The sequence below is a fragment of the Manis javanica genome, chromosome 4, assembly GCF_040802235.1.
Source record: "Manis javanica isolate MJ-LG chromosome 4, MJ_LKY, whole genome shotgun sequence".
Classification (NCBI taxonomy): domain Eukaryota; kingdom Metazoa; phylum Chordata; class Mammalia; order Pholidota; family Manidae; genus Manis; species Manis javanica.
The window spans coordinates 150,524,016-150,542,513 of NC_133159.1; positions in this window are offsets into that span (position 1 = coordinate 150,524,016).

Sequence of the window (18,498 nt, forward strand, 5' to 3'; positions counted from 1 at the left end):
GCGTTAATCATACAGCGTTTAAAAATATAATAAAACAGGTTTATAGGAGTCAAGGTCAAATGATGGGGGTTCAAAACAAATTTTTGTATATAGTGAGAAATAGTTTTGGAACGTCTCTGGAAAGACTGGGAAAGGTGGTTATTTCGGGAAACCCCTCCCTGACCCTCCGTTATATATTTTTACTATTTATATGCTGAGATAATGAAATGCATGAGATTGAAATAACCCAAGACCACCCACCCCGCAACCCTTCCAATCTGAAGAGGTAGCTGGGTAGCAGAAGGCTTCAGACGCGCCAACCCCTCCACCTAACGAGCAGTTGACGCCCCACAGGCCCAAACACATAGTAGGTAACTGATTTCATCCTTTCTCGCACTGAAAACTCCAAAACACGACGTTTGTAGTTTCCCAGACGCATCCCACACTTCTCCAACAGATTTCAGGCTGGCCAAATTCAGGCTGGATTCATTTTATGGGGTCTTTAAAACAATAAGGATAATTTTATCCTTAATTTATTACAGTAAGTTGAGTTAATATGGCATGAGGGGCAACATAAAGCTGTGGTTCATCAAACACTCAGATTAATGTTAAGCATGAATTAATGTCCAATTAACACTTTTCCATTAATTTTCATAGGATTAGGACACAATGGAATACACTCAACACCAAAACTGAACTGAAGCCACTGTGGGTCTTGGAAAAGTTGACTATTTGGGAAATCCCAATACCAGCCAAATCATTGGGTGACCCGATTCTTAATCTCTGTCTCCTAAATTGGAATAATTCCTCCCTGTCAGGTATTGATGGGGTGTGGGGAGGGATTGAAGTGAACAATTATAAAAAATCCCCTTTTCTTTCTTGAAAACCTATATGAATTGTGCTTATTATCAATCATCACTTAACACGATTTTTAGCAAGCTCTTTAAACTATAAACTCAAGCATGTTCTGTCACTCCAAGCTGCTTCCCAAATCATTTGGGGTCTCTTCTGTTGAAGAGCCGGTTGTTATTATAATAGTTGTTTATTATGACTAATCTCAATAACAAAATGCAGACAACAGCGCTAATTGGACTTTGTTGAGGTTTTCACCCTAGAACCACAGACTATCCGAGGTAGAAAGGCCTTTCCTGATCCAACCCCTTCGTTTCACATCAGAGCCCTAGAGGAACCAAGTTCACCAGGCTGCACCCTACCCCCCACCCCCAAGTCAGTTCCTAACAGGGCCTCCGGCCATCAGTCCCACGCCCTGTGGCTCTGCTGCATGCAGATTTATTCTGTCCTTCACCAGGTGAGAGTGGAGTGCCCTTGTCTCCTCATGTAGCCCCACACAGCTGACACAGAACTGAATTAAAATCCTGTGAGGAGCTAGCACTGCAATGATAAAGTCAGTGTCTGAGAGAGATCTAGATGGTAAATACATGACTACAGATTTTTTATTTATTTTTAAGTTATATGCAGTAACATTTCCTCTTTTGGTCTATAATTTTATGAGTTTGGACAAAGGCATAGAGTCAAGTTAACTACCACCATAACCAAGATGCAGAACGGTTTCATTGTCCCAAAAAATTCACTCTTGCTGCCCCTCTGCACTTTGTTATTTGTAATGGTGTATTGTTACTCCTCATTTCTTTTCCAAGTCACTCACTCAGTATAGCCCCTGGGTGAGGGAATTCCAGCAGCACCATGTCAGTCCCACACCCTCTTAAAGTCTTCACAGCCTAGGACTCTGTTGCATACTCCCTTCTTGTAATTCCTCTTGGCATCCTTAGATGCCCACGTTTTCCTGGTTTTCCTGCTACCTCTCCAGCCATTTCTTCTCTCTCTGTTGTGACTCTTCCTCCTTTCCTTATTTAAATATTGGTGTTCATTCTCTTCTTCCCACTACACAACCTCCCTGGAAGAGCTCCTGGGAAGGATGAGTTTAAATACCACCTACATGCTGATGCCACTCAAATGAGAATCTCCAGCCTGACCTTGTCACAGAGCTCCAGGCTCTGGTTAATTTCCTGTTCAACATCTGGAGCCTTCCTAAAGCCTGCCCCAAACTCAACACATCCAAAACCACAAACATGGTCTTTTCCCTTAAACTTGAACCTCTTCTAAGGTTCCCTCTGTCAGTCAATAGGACCCCAGCATTCCTAGAGATAAGGTTGACCCCTCTCCAGGTTTATACCTTCCCGTGTGAAATCCAATCATGAAGGGCTGTGGGTTTCACTTCCTAAAAATCTCAAATTCACGTTTTCTTCGACTGCAGCCAGATCTCCCACTTGAACCCCTGCAATAGCCTACTGAACATTCTTCCTACACTCCTTCTTACCACATTAATGTACCTGGAAAGCTTTCCCTGACCTATCTGAACAGGTTGAATCCCACTTTATATGCACCGTTATTCTGCCAGGATGTCCTTTCTGTATCTTACCCTGTGTGATTTATTATGAGCTTTATTGTTCAACTCCCTACCCCCACCCCATCCTGACAGCCCCCATACATTTCTGCTCTCCATGTATTAGCACAGTGCCTATTGGGGCATGGTTGATACTCAATAAATATTTGTTGAATGAATGAAATAATAAATGAATGAAAGTTAGCAACTAATTTCATTGCAGGATTTTTGTATCCATGTCCATTAGTCAAATTGGCTGCAATTTTTTCTTCTATTGCCTTTGGTTATACTGGCCTCATAAAATGAACTGGTCCTTCTTTTTCCATTTTCTGGAACAGTATGTATAAAATTGGAATTATGTGTACTTTGAATGTTTGGTAGAACTTGCTGGTGAAATGTCTGGGTCTGGAATAAACATTTCTTAGGTTGATTTTTAACTACTAATTCCATTTCTTTAATGGCTATGCATCTTTTTATGTTTTATATTCTTGAGTCAGTTTTTACACATTATATTTTTCAAGGAAATTAGCCATAGCATCTAGGTTTCCAAATTCATTAACAAAATGCTGTTTATAATTTTCTTTTCTTTTAGTACACTTTAATCTCAGTTGCACCTATCCGTCATGTCCATTTTTTTATTCCAAATAGTGTATCTGTATCTTCTCTTCTCTGGATCACCTTTTCCTTTGGGTAACACTATTTTTCTGTCTCATTAATTTTTTTTATGTATTATTACATATCTTATATTCTTAAGAATATTATATTATATTCTTAAGAATATATACCATATAAAGGATATATATTAAATGTTATTAATATTTATCTTATGTCTTTCTACTGTTCTTTTGGGATTTATTTGGTTGGCTTTTTAAAAATTTCTTGAATTGGTGGCTTAAGTAACTAATTTTCAAACTACTGTTTTCTGATTTTAACATTTAAGGCTAAGAATTTCACACTGGGTACCACTCAAACTACATTCCTCAAGATGTTTCTTTCATAATTGATTTATTATCATCCCAGGCAAAGAATATTTAGGTTTCAAATATGATTTATTTGGTTCATGTATATCTTTATATTTCTAAACATAAGTTTTTATTTTGGTTTGTAGTTATTTATGTCTAACTTGAATTAGGGTTAGAGAAGGTGGTGTATATGAAGCAGATTCTTCATTTCTTGAGACTTGCTTTGGTAAATGGTCAATTTTATTTTTATAAATATTCTGTGGTTTTGAAAAGAAGGTATATGCCTTAATTGTCAAGTGTAGCATTTTCTGTGGTTCTGTTAAATCAAGCTTATTAATTATGTTATCCAGATTTTCTATAGCCTTACTAATATTTTATCTGCTTGACCTATCACTTTTTATAGCAGTTCATTAAAATCTCCTTATATAACTGATTTTGCCAATTTATCCTATAAATCTCTCAAATTGTGCTATCAATATTTTAAATGTGATATGGCACATCAACAAGGGCCATTAAAATCCACTATGACCGCATTTTTCTATTTTTTACATTTTCTCTCTCTTTTTGCTTTATGTATTTTGTGGCTATTTGACTAGATACATACAAGCTTAGATTTCCTGTTTTCCCAGTGAATTGTTTCTTTAATATATGCACAGATGATCTTTAACCCTAGTACTTTTTGCTTTAACATCTGCTTTGCTTGCAATAAATATTAGCACTTGCCTGGCATATCTTTTTTAATTCTTTTACTTTCAACCTTTTTACATCAAAATTTTAAATGAGCCTCTTAAAAATAGCATATGGCTAGATCTTGTTCATTTATTTATTTGGTTGACTACTAAATTTTGTCCATTTACATTTAATGTGATTGGCGATATTTTTATTAATGAACTTTAGGACCCAAAAATATATAATCATCATCTCTGGCATAAATATATTGCTGTCATGGAGTATATTCATAGCCTTGTTTTATTTTTTGATATTATGAACACTTGTAAATCTGCTATTCAAATCAAAGAGCACCAATACAAAGCAATGTCTTACAAATACCTATGCGTCCTATCTGTTCCCCTGTCTGAAGTAACCACCAATCTTATATTGTATTTATTATTCTTTTATTTTTTAAAGTTTTATCAAAATTTTTATCGCTTGTTTTAAATTTTTATGAAAATTTTCTATTATATTTTTTACTCAATGTGGTATTATTAAGATTTAACTAGATTGTTGCATCTGGTTGTAGTGCATTCTTTTTCATAGCTGTGTACTATTCCTTTGTGTGCCTGTGCCACAGATTACTTCTTCCATTCTCCTCTCATAGGCCTTTGAGTTGTTCCAAATTTTTGCTGTTAGGAGCAGTACTGTAATGAACATTCTTGTCTTCTGTTGTTTGTGGGCAAGAATTTCTTTGGAGTGATTACTGGTCATAAGGTATGTGAGTGTAAAACTTCACAAGATAATGCTAAGCTGTTTTCCAAAGTGCTTGTCCAATTTGTGCTCCCAATAATGTAAGAGCCAAATGAATATGTCATGTCTTCTCGTTCATCATTGAAACATTTGCTGTTGGTCTAAATGTAATTCCTTTGTAGGGAATTCTGTCTTTTTCTTCTGGTTTCAAGATTTTTCTCTTTGTCTTTTGCTTCCCACAGTCTTACCATGCTGTGTTCAGGTCTGAATTTCTTATTTGCCTGGCTCAAGATTCATTGTACAGCAAATTAAAACCAAAATGAGATACCACCTCATTTTATTCTAAAGTTTGTTAATGAACTTTAGGACACAAAATTTAGGATGCTCAACATCCAAAAGACAAACAACAACAAATGCTGGCGAAGATGTGGAGAAAGGGGAACCCTCCTACACTGCTGGTGGGAATGTAAACTAGTTCAACCATTGTGGAAAGCAGTATGGAGGTTACTCAAAAAGCTAAAAATAGAAATACCATTTGACCCAGGAATTACACTCCTAGGAATTTACCCTAAGAATCCCAGATTCAAAAAGACAGATGCACCCCTATGTTTATTGCAGCACTATTTACAATAGCCAAGAAATGGAAGCAACCTAAGTGTCCATCAGTAGATGAATGGATAAAGAAGATGTGGTACATATACACAATGGAACACTATTCAGCCATAAGAAGAAAACAAATCCTACCATTTGCAACAACATGGATGGAGCTAGAGGGTATAATGCTCAGTGAAATAAGCCAGGTAGAAAAAGACAAGTACCAAATGATTTCACTCATCTGTGGAGTATAACAACAAAGCAAAAACTGAAGGAACAAAACAGCAGCAGACACACAGAACCCAAGAACGGACTAACAGTTACCAAAGGAAAAGGGACTGGGGAGGGTGGGAGGGAAGCAAGGGATAAGGGGATTAAGGGGTAATACAACTAGCACACATAGTATTGGGGGGGCACGGGGAAGGCAGTATAGCACAGAGAAGACAAGTAGTGGCATTATGGCATCTTACTATGCTGATGGACAGTGACTGTAATGGGGTATGTGGTGAGGACTTGATAATGGGGGTAGTCTAGTAACCACTATGTTGCTTGTGATTGTATATTAATGATACCATAATTTTAAAAATTGTAAAACAAAAAGATTAACTGTACATGCAGAAGCCTCAGGATTCTTGGTTTTCATCAAATCTGGAAAGCTTTCAGCCATCGTCTATATAAATCCTGTCTCCCTTGCATTCTCTCTGTTCTCTCCTGGTACTTGTATGAGGTGTATAATGCACCTTCTCCTTCTGTGCAACATAAACATACTCCAAACCTGACTTAGGCTTTCTCTTTGTCTCTCTGTGCTGCTTCCTAGGCAATTCCCTCAGATCCATTTGTAGTTTTTTTAGCTATGTCTAATCTGCTGTATAACTCATCCAGAGCTTTTCATTTCAGTGACTGCATGTTATTTCTAGAAGTTTTATTTAGTTCTCTTTCAAAGCTACCTTTAAAAAACTGTATTTTTTTTTCTCATGGTTTCAAATGTTCTTTTAGACCTTTCATACATTTAAATTTACTTTGTGGTCGGTCTGATAGCCCTGTTATCTGGAGTTCTTGGGACTCTTGTATCTCAGTTCTGGTGGATCATATATCCATGTATGTTTTGTCATTGTCGATATTTTTATCATCATTGTTCAGCTATGGGGTTCCCGGACCATATATAAGGTAAATTCCAGCCCCAAATTTACATGAAGGCTGGGTTGTCGTCCCAAATTCTCAGTGAGGACTTTTTTCTCCACTTTCAACTCCTGCCAGGACAGTCAAGTTTTCTTGTCTCCACATACCAGTGAGGAGATTTTTGTCCTGTAAAGTTATTTCTGCAATGATTCATCCTTTTGAAGGTTCCAGCTTTATGTGGGGATCTCAGTTCCATCTCCCCACTTCTAACAGGCCCAAACCACAGTCTCCTTCCCATTTAGATGCTCAAACTTTAGACTTTTGAGTCCAGAAAACCTGTTCAAGACCAGCTCACCTCTGCTTCCTTGCCCACTGCACTATCATCTCCTTCTGGCTTCTGGATCTGGGGGCCTTTCTTTACGGTCCCATTAGCTCATTTCAATGGGTATTTATTAGTGGGAGGAGTTTCAAGTTATTTAGTGTGCCATGTTGTCAAAAATGGATCTCACTTCCATTTAATTTTTAATGTCTTCCATTTTATGGTTTTAATATCTTCCACTTGAAATGCATTTTTTTTTCTCAGAGTACTGTAGCATGTAAGATTTCTGAATAATTTTTCTTCTGAATAATCTTTTATGGGTGAGGCAGCTTTGGAATTATCTCAAATGAGGTAAACAGAAGCCAATGTGGCCATACATTATAATCACCTGGAAACTTTAAAAAATATTGATGCTTCTTACTACGCTGATGGACAGTGGCTGCAGTGGGGTGTCAGGGGAGACTTAATATGGGGGAATGTAGTACCACAATGTTGCTCATATGAAACCTTCATAAGATTGTATATCAATGATACCTTAATAAAAAAAATTGATGCTTGGTTTCACCCACAAGATTTTGATTTAACTGGTCTGGGGGACAGTCTGGGCATTAGCCTTCTTAAAAATTTCCCAAGTGATTCTAAAATGCAGCCAAAGCTGAACACAATTATTTTTAAAATGTACTGATGAAAACAAATCATAATGATCCCTGGGCTCCACCCAGAATGTCTTATTTATTTTGCCTGGGAAGAGCCGCAGGCATCCTGTACTTTGAAAGTTTTCCTGAGAATTGTAGTAAGGGTTGAGAACCAGTGATTTACCTGGCCCCTCCAATCAGAGGGGAGGACTGCAAATGACATTAGAGGTAGAAGCATGAGAAATAATCTAGTTCAGCAGTTCCTATTATCTGCATAAAAGTCCGTTGGACTCCCAGGGGCCTGTTAAATTATAGATTCCAGAGACTGTGATCAGGTAGATTTAATGTGAGGCCAGAGAGTCTTTCTTTCTCCAGACGACTGTGATGGGCAACCAAGTTTGGTAACCACTCGGCTAGCCCATCTTGGGTTACAAAGGAGGAAACCATCCCTGAAAGATATGTTTTTTTCTCAAAGTCGTGGAGATGATTCAGAATGTCCATTTCATCCATTTCTAAACTCCTACTGCATTTAGATGATCCTGGCCATTTTAAAGAGGCAGATTGGATTTCTGTGCAGTGATTCAGGAATGTGAAGTTTTCTGTTTTGCTTTGTGTGTGGATGACATAGCAGAGGGGGAAAAAATGGCCTGCTGCCTTTCATGTGGAGTCTTAACTAGTAGCTCAGTGACCTTGAGCTGATCTGCCAACCCCAGTCAAGCCTTCAGATGATTGCTACCCTGGCTTATGCCTTGACTGCAACTTCATGAGTAGCCTTGAGCCAGAATCACTCAGCTAAGCCACTCCCAACTCCTGACCCTCAGATACCCATGTGATAGTAAATACTTGTTGTCTAAAGTTACTAAATTGGGGTAATTTGTTGTCCAGAATGGAGAACTAATACAGAGGTATTTTAAAATGTGCTGAAATAGAACTGCTTACTTTACAGGTTTGCAACAGGATTTGTATGCTAACATTTATTGACTTTTTTAGTTAAACTCTGGCCAAATGAACTGCGTATTAGATATAAAGCAGTGATTGCATGTTATTAATGTTATCAGATGGCAACACATTTCATGTTCAATTACCTAAAATTGCTCTTTCTGGAGCATCACTTTGCTCATCTTGGTATCCCCACTGCACACTTATAAAAGGTCACTGTCAAGGTGTAAAAGTATATATATGATTTAAATGTCTTGACTTAGTTACTAACAACTGTGAGTTGTTTTCAAATTAGAAAAGCAAGATTAATTTAAACTTGTTCTTTTTCACACAAGGCTCTTTGTTTACTTCTTGGTATTACATTTCACTGCCAAGCCAAGAGCCTCTCTGATTAAAGAGTCCGTTCACTTTCCCTATCCCCTATAGTCTTGCAAGCCTTACTCTTAAGAACAGACATGGCAAGACTTGGCACCAGAAAAAGCAGACCATCTTTTTACAGAAGATATTACATAAAATGAATTTTTATTCATGAAAATTCCTCCAAGTATAAATTCCATGTCTGAAAGTAATGGGCCCTTTATATTTTCTTTAAATAAATAAATAGCTTCTTTCTTCAAGAATTATGACTTCTGAGCATGCTATTAAATTCAGGGCCAGTTTGTTTTCTTCCAAGAAATAGAAAATAAGCATGTGCATACAGATCCTAGGTTGGTTCTTCTGTATATATGTAATGTGGGAAAACCAAGATATCTTTCTAACAGTCAAAACTACAGGTATAAAATATCTGGAAAGCAGCATGAAAAAGGTAGAGGGTGTGAGACTGACAGTGAAATTATATTTTTCAAACACTCTGCTGATCTAACATGCAAATATCTTATGTGTAATTTATTTACTCCTAAGATTATCTGATACGTTTAGTGACATAAAGGTCTGCTTTATTTAAATGATGGAGAAAATGTGTTCTATTTGGTTCTTTCTTTTCCAAACTGGGGAGGGAAGGGAAATGCAAAAAGCTCCTGACAGCAGGGGAAAGCGGTCAGCCAAAATTTTTATTTTTTTCCTTTCCATTTCATGTTGAAGACAGCTAGAAACAGTGTGTGATTAAAGAGTCTTGCTCCTTTTTGTCCCTTGTCCCTTCCTCTTTCCTTGTCTCCAACTCAAAAGTGTCATACGCACCCACAGCAAATGCCACCTAACAAGTCTGGCTGAGTAAGAACAGCTCAGACTCCTGATGAATATTAATACTATGTACCGAATGACCAGGGCCAAAGATCTTTCTAGGTGTGGTAGGGACAGGGAGAGGACATCTTTATCCTTCAGGAGTTGCAAGAGGTAGAGAGCAGCTTGGGTGTGAAGCTGGCTACAGTCTCTCTGGATGACAGCTTCCTGTGAGAGACACCCTGCACCATCCTGGGGAGCCATCCCGGCTTCCCTACGGGACTGTGGTATGTTAGACACAAGAGGTAAGCCTCAAGAATGAAACAGAAGGTCACCATTCTCATTAAAAATATCCCAGGGCTGCTCTCCCATGTACCTTAAAGCTGTTTCACTGCTGTTTGTCATTCTGTCATCATTATTCTTATGCATGTAGGTAAATATTTTATTAAACGTTTGGCAGTTAGGGAGCCCTTCGCCTCCCAGACCTGGCTGCAGCCCAGCATTGCCTGGGAGGAGGGGCAAAGGAAGGGGCTACTTGAATACTCGATGGTGGTAATAGAGTCGCAAAACCTGGAAACCATTTTCTCCTCCGGCCCCTCAGGCTCAGTCTTCCATTTCTTCTTTTTTAATCAGTTACCGACTTAGTCTTGATGAAAGGTGCCGGGCCCCCAGAAGAAAATGGCTACACCTTTTAACTCCACCTGGAAATGGTTGACATCGTGCCACCATCACCTTCCCTTACACCTTTACACCCACTTGGGGACTTACCCCATCCCCACTATGACCTGCCCTGACAAACAGAAATCTAAATGTCACAGCTGGAAATAAGCAGGGTCCCTCCACCCCATGCCCCCTGACACACTCTATAAGTCATATATGTGAACTCCACACATTTTCATAGTCTTCCCTATCGCCTCGCCTCCGAACCCCCCAGCTTGCCAATTTGCCAGCAACAAGCCCTTCTCTCAGCCCACAAAACCACCCACTACTTTGAACCAGCTCTGGGTCCACTGCTTTAAAATTCCTCACTTTTTACTACTTACACGGTATTGGAGGCGGCCAGCGCAGCCAGCAGTAGGTAGCATGCTGTAGTGCCATCCCACCACGTCTTTGGGTCTTCAGGAGGCCAACTGGGCAAGATCTATTTCCCTGTGAGAAATTCCAACTTGGGAGGACCGTTGCCGCGACGCCCTCTCCTGGTGCACAGAGGGAACGCCTACTCGCACCCATGAATTTCAGTTCCCTCTGCTGGCCCAAGAAAGGCAAAGCTGTCTCAGGTCTCAGGGCCCCAGATTCCGGAGTCCAGGGCCCTGCTATTAAAGTCTGAGACCCAAACCCCACGAATTCACAGGTTTTCTGAACTTGAAACCCAGACCCACCACGATAGCCCACAGTGCAATTTCTACAGTGATCAAACTAATTCCAAGTGGCTGAAGAAATTAAGGCAGGCAAGGGAGGACATGCTGTAATCTCTGAAGGGGGATTCAGAGAGGTCCAAATCAAATCTGTTCAGCTAAACGTGATACCTGCACACAGACAGAGATGGAGGGAAGAAAAGAATATGAGAAAAGTTCAGCCGTAAGGACAAAAGAGGACAGACCATAGAGCAAATTGCTGAGTAAGACACTTATGCTAAAAATAATACAGCTTAGAAAGGGCATAAGAAACAAATGTGTGGCTATGCCCATGGGTAGAAGGAGCAAGATGCTCAGCATATAAACACCCAGAATTAGAACAAGATGAAGAAAGGACCATATTTCAAGAGGAGAAGGAATGAACATAAGAATCATTTGAAGTGAACCAGAAAATTAATTTCATCACCCTCCTTTTAATTTCATGAATTCAGCATGAAATTAAAAGGCCCCCCTCAACAGTGATGGCCACGCCTCTGGGTTCTGAACAGGCCCCCAAGACCCCATCATCCACTCAGCAGATGGCACAGAAGAAAGGAGGGCAAGACCTGGTTTTGTATCTTCTAGTCTGGATCATGGATAACCATGAGCATTCAGAAAAGTCAGCTGCCTCAGTGGCTGTTGGGGAGGACTGGCTTGACAGAAGGCATTCATGAAGAAGACCCGGGAGGTTAGCTGATCACAAGCTTGATGCGAACCTACAGTGCAAGGAGGCTGTTAAGAGTCCTAATGCAATCTTAGACTCTATTAATAGAACAGCAGCGTGTGGAAGGAGGGAAGCAATAATCCCAGTGCGTACTGACGGGTCAGGCCACATGCAGTTTTATGCTTGGTCCTGCAGGCTGTATTTTAAGAGAGGAACTGGCAAATTCAAGCCTGTTCAGAAGAGCATGAAAAGGAATGGACGCCAGTATTTAGATAGCATTGAGCTTAGCTTGACAGTCCTTTACCACTGGCAGTATCAGATGATTATTGTGCTGAAGACACAGCCGCTCAGTACATTGAAATCAAGAATCAAGTTTTCAATGTTTACTTAACCTCTCTGAGCTCTTTGGGGTGTCTTTTCTATATAATGGAGATAATACTTTCTACCCATTCTCCCTGCAAGCATAGTTTGAAGGATAGAGTCTGCTCAACTGGGCTGTTGAATACTGAGCATGTACTTACTGCCTAGCTCTGTGCCAGGCACTAGGGCACCAAGAGGAGCTTGAAGTCCTGCTGGACAGACAGGCCCATACACAGGTACTTTGCATATGACATGGTAGATGATGATAGTTACATGCACTGATTTGAAATGAGATGTGATTAATTTCTTACAGGGAAAGAGTGACAAGAGAAAAAACAGTCTTGTGGAATATGCACTTGCAAGTGGAGAAGGAGGGAAAGGAAACACTTGAGGCCAGGGAGGAGAGGCCATGAATGAGAAAAGATTAGAACCAGGAAAGTGCAGAGTCACAAAGACAATTGAAGGGTCTCAACAGTGTCAGATGCCACCAAGAAGTCCAGGAGGAGAAAGAAAGTGGAAACATTTCCAGACCATTCCCTGGATGTTGAGATTAGGAGTTTCTCCTTAGTGGTCAAGAAACCCCATTTCAGGGAAATGATAGAGGCAGAGACAGACTTCCTTTAGGAAGTTTGCAGAAGGATGCAATTATTGGACACTTACTACATACCTATCATGGTGTGTATATACAATGAAAATTCAAAACGCGCAAGACTTTCTTTGAACCCACTTCAATACTGATGGGCAAGTTAAGAATAACACCTATACATTCTTTAGGGGATAGCAGATTATTATATGAATCGTTCAACAGAGTGAAGCAGGCAGATGGTGGTTTAAATGGCCAGTTGGTCATCCCAGGATGATGTCCCTTATGCTTATGAATGCCAGAAGGAAAAAGAATGGCATTAGTACACTCCACATGCAGTCAGCTTGATCCCAATCTTCCCCTTTCCCTTGTTTCTTGGGAAGTTTCCTTTCCCAGAAGTGTTTGGAAGCATGATTCTGGCCTTAACATCCCTCGTGTTTGCTCCGATTTTGTACTTAGCAGTGACATTAATATTACTCTTTACCCTGCTCACATTCTAGATCCAACATGCATTTTTTCATCAGTGGGTTTGTGTTTGGTTGATTAGTTATTCGTGTATAATGTAAGATGACAAGAGCTGTAATACAGAGAAATGATTGTGGAGAATGCTGGCCTACAAGCTCTGGGGTTGGTTTCTTTTTCTTTTTGTGGGGGTGGGTGGGTAGGCAGGTTAGTAAGGCATTTGGATTACTTGCAGATGGTTGAAATTCTCCTCTTACCAAACTGATGACTGAAACAAAATAGGGGGGAATTAGAATAAATGACGCTTGCTGCACATCCCCTCAGTGTCCTTGATCTGCACCTTGTGGATCTGTTCTGTACCATCACTCAAATCATTTGCCTTCTCTGGACTTGAGTGTCCCCCACATAAATCACATCAAACGTATCATTTGTATGTTCACTTCCTTCATAGGTTACATTTTGCAAAGGGAATCCACCTTATAGACTAGCTCTTCTTCTAATTTGTCCTCTGGGACTTATGGGATGCAAATCAGATCCCTCCAATGGCTCCCCACTACACTCATGCCTTTGGAGGTAGCCTGAAAGGCCCTACCTGATCTGATCTTGGCCCACTTTTCCAACCTCTATCATGCCACCATCCCCTACCATTTCTCAAACAAAATGAATGAATTTCCCCACCCAGGCCCTTTGCACATGCTGTTTCTTCTACCTGGCATGTTCTTTCCCCACTCATTGTATGGCTACCTCCTTAGGCCTTTCCAAATCTCAATTCAAATACCATGTCCTTGAAAATGCCTTTTCTGATCAACCTCACTAAAGTTGCCTCCCCACCCATTGCTTTCTACTTCATTGCCTTATTTATTTCCTGCTAGGAGTTCGGCCAAGGGCCTCAATTATCCTCTATTTGGATCTCTCCATGTAGCCACATGGGCTACCTAACAGCTTGGAAGCTGAATTCTAAGAGGGAGAAAGAAGAAACACTAATATCTAAAATGTTTTCTACCTATCCCCAGATCAATTTCTAGCACATTATCCTATGTTAACTTTTTCTTAGCATTTGTCACTCTCTGAAATAATTGTGCTAACTTATATTTGCTTGGTAATTGCCTGTTCCCTCCCCTGATCCATGAGGGTAGAAACCTTGCCTGTCTCATTGACTACACATGCCCAGCACAAAGGACCCAGTAAACATTTGTTGACTAAGTGAATTCCAAATGTGTAGAAATAAAGAGAAAGAAACAACTAAGATAGACATTGAAATGCAACAAAACATACAAACATATGCATGTCCACAAAAATTAGACTACAGAGACCTTTTCAGGAAGGGAACTATGACGCAAAGGTAGAAAGCCCACCATGCAGTGAGCCAGGCATGAATTCAATCATATTTGCAGCTCACCTGCTCCTGCTGTTCAGAACTCATCACAGAGTTGGACAGGGAAGGTGGTGACTCAAGCACAGGGGCCAAGGACACATAGGACCCTGCAGATGACCAGGATCAGAATGCAAAGTTGGACCTTACAGGACAGGTAGACCATGTCAGGATGTCACAAGTAGGCAGCAGGACAATGTTAATAACAAGACCCTGAGGTCCTGTGCATGGTGTGGCAGGTCACTTTCTTGAGCCTCAGCCTGCAGAGGAAAATGATCTTGGTTTAACCCAATTCAAATCAATACCTACTATGTGAAAAACTGCTACATTCAGTGGATGACAGAGAAGTAAGAGGCATGGGACCTGTGCCTGAGCTTAGTATGGCTAATGGGTAGATCAGACAAGTGCAAAAAGGGCTCTTAAGCAGGATAAAGGGGCTTGGTGGCAGGGGAGGGAGGCCAGCAGCCCCACAGATGAGGGAAAAGCAGAAAAGCTAGCAGTGGAGGTGGCTAGCAGGGAGGACCTTCCAGAGGCAGGGAAGCCAGGGCACATTTGGGACCCCTGGGAGCTCCATTAGGCTGGAGGAGGGTAGATCTGCAGAAGTGCAGGAAGAGCAGTTCATTATGAAAAGGTCCAGGAAAGTCCCTCAAAACCAACCCTTGACGCCAGTGGATGGAGTCATGGGCTGAGAGCAAAGGAGAGGTGATTTTCCAAGTGAGAGGGTGGAGAGCAGTTTCATAGCTTTACTAGAAGAAACAGAAGGGATGCTGGGGAGTCAAAACCACAGGCGGCACTCAGTGATGTATGATAAATCCAGAAAGGTATCTGGGGCAGGTTATGATTGAACAAAATTATCAGCCATTAGGAGGTATGTGTATAGGGGGAGTGTGTGAGGGTGGGGGAGAAATTGGAAAAGCAATAGAAGGATTTTTAGTTTGAACCTGGATAAACTGATTTTGAAATTAATGTGGAGTATACTCATGTTCATAGCAGCATTATTCACAATAGCCAAAGGATAGAAACTACCAGTGTCCATCAACAGACGAATGGATAGACAAAACATGCCACATACGTCTAATGAAATATTATTTATCTATAAAAATTAATGAAGGGAAACAAAAGCAAAAATGAACAAGTGGGACTATATCAAACTAAAAAGCTTCTATACATCAAAGGACACCATCAGCAGAACAAAAAGACATCCTATAGTATGGGAGAATATATTCATAAATGACATATCCGATAAGGGGTTGACATTCCAAATTATATAAAGAGCTCACACACCTCAACAAACAAAAAGCAAGTAAACCAATTAAAAAATGGGCAGAGGAGCTGAAGAGACAGTTCTCCAAAGAAGAAATTCAGATGGCCAACAGACACGTGAAAAGATGCTCCACATTGCAAATCATCAGAGAAATACAAATTAAAACCATAATGAGATATCACCTCACACCATTTAGGATGGCTACCATCCTAAAGACAAACAACAACAAATGTTGGCGAGGCTGTGGAGAAAGGGGAATCCTCCTACACTGCTGGTGGGAATGTAAACTAGTTCAACCATTGTGGAAAGCAGTATGGAGGTTCCTCAAAAAACTCAAAATAGAAATACTATTTGACCCAAGACTTACACTCCTAGGAATTTACCGTAAGAATGCAGTAGCCCAGTTTGAAAAAGACATATGCACCCCTATGTTTATTGCAGCACTGTTTACAATAGCCAAGAAATGGAAGCAACCTAAGTGTCCATCAGTAGATGAATGGATAAAGAAGATGTGGTACATATACACAATGGAATATTATTCAGCCATAAGAAGAAAACAAATCCTACCATTTGCAACAACATGGATGGAGCTAGAGGGTATTATGCTCAGTGAAATAAGCCAGGCAGAGAAAGACAAGTATCAAATGATTTCACTCATCTGTGAGTATAAGAACAAAGCAAAAACTGAAGGAACAAAACAGCAGCAGACTCACAGAACCCACGAATGGACTAACAGTTACCAAAGGGAAAGAGACTGGGGAGGATGGGTAGGAAGGGAGGGATAAGGAGGAAAAAGGGGCTTTACAATTAGCACACATAATGTAGCAGCGGGGGATATGGGAAAGGCAGTATAGACAGAGAAGACAAGTAGTGATTCTATAGTATCTTACTACACTGATGGACAGTAACTGTAATGGGGTCTATCGGGGGGAATTGATAATGGGGAGCATCTTGTGACCATAGTGTTGTTCAAGTGATTGTACATTAACTATACCAAAATAATAAATAAATAAATTAATTAATTAAGAAATGATAGGTGCTAAAATGTGGATGAACCTTGAGGATGTTATGCTAAGCAAAATAAGTCAGACAAAAAAGGACAGATACCATATGAGTCCCCTAATATGAGGTACTTAGAACAAATTCATAGACACAGGAAATAGAAGAGTGGTTGCTAGGGCCTGGGGAAGGGAATAACAGGGATTACTGTTTAATGGGCACAGAGTTTCAGTGTGGGATGATAAAAAAATGTTCTGGAAACTGATGAAAGATAAATTCTAGAAATAGATAGTGGTGATGGTGGCACAAAAAGTGCATGTATTTAACAACTGAATTATACACTTAAAAATGGCTGAATAGTGAATATCATGTAATGTATATTTCACAATAAAAATGTGGGAAAATAAAGACAAAAATATCAGAATAGTTCTAACAAAGGAAAATAATGAGGAGATGAAACCCTACCGGATATTAACACAAGTTTAAAAACCGCAATTAAACCAGTGTGGTGCTGGCACTTGATCACAGAGAGAATATGGAACAGATAGATAGTCTTGAAATAGGCCGAAATCATTCAAGACTATCATTTGTGGAATGGCGGCATCTGGAAATGGTGGGAAAACAGTGCTGGGAATAACTGGAGCCATCAGGAAAAAATTAAATTGGATCCTTATCTTGTACTTACAGCAGAAAAAATTCCAAATGGATAAGAGATTTAAATGTGAAATACAATACCACAAAAGTACTAGGAAGAACCAGGGGAGAATTCTTTTTTAAACTCAGAGGGTAAGTGTGCACAAGCTATGACTTTGGGTCACCCCTCTAACCCCTCTGTGCCTGTCTCATGGGGTGGCTGGAAGCACTGGAGGAGTTAATACATGCAAGTGCTTGGAATGATGCCTGGCACACAGAAAGGACTCATTAAGTCACCATCACCATCAACATCAAAAAGAATGAGGCCATTTTATAACTGATATGGAAAAATATCAAAATATATTATTAAGTGGAAAAAAAGGCAAGGTGCAGAAGAGCATGCACAATTTTCTATCCTTGGTTTTAAAAGGTTCATAATGACAACCACAGTATTTAAGATCCTTGGCAGGAAAAAATATACACATAAATATATGTATCTACATATATTTTTGTAAGTGTATTTTTTACACTTGCACACACACTCACAATAAATATCTTTGGTCATGCCACTGCCTTGCACGTTTCCATTGTATTCTATGTCAGTGGCATGTTAGGAGCTCAATATACATGGTGTCCTCTGGAGCTGTGCACCACCGAGGCCCTGCTAACATGGCTGCATGTGGTACCACACCTCCAGGGGAACCCAAAGAACCAAACACTGGCTGCCTGTGGGGAAGAGACATAGGGGGCTTGGAACAGACATGGGAAGGAGACTTTTTGAAATACAGCCTTTGTGTCTTCAATCTAGAATAATGTATATGTATTATGGAATATTCTTCCCCACATAAAATAAAGATTTGTGAAAATAAGTGCACATGTACACATATGCAAGTAATACATAAAAGTAACAATACACATTTGAGAATTTTGGAAATACAGAAAAGTGTGAAGGAGAGAATTATAATTAAGCATGATTTCTGGCAGGGATTAAAGATGGCAGCCTGAGAGGTGGGACAGAGGCTTCCTCCTAAAATGGAATATAATATGAAAATATAATTAATACAACTAATCCTGAGAGAGCAACAGAAAGTAGGACTGTGCCAGACTGCATACACCTGGAGAAAACAGCAGACCTCAGGGAACAGAGTAATGTACCAGAGCTGTGGCTCCGCAGGACCCGAGCCCCTCCCCAACTCCAGCTCAAAGGTGGGAGGAAGAGAAACTGAGCAGGGAGGGAGTGGAGGTCTGGGAGTG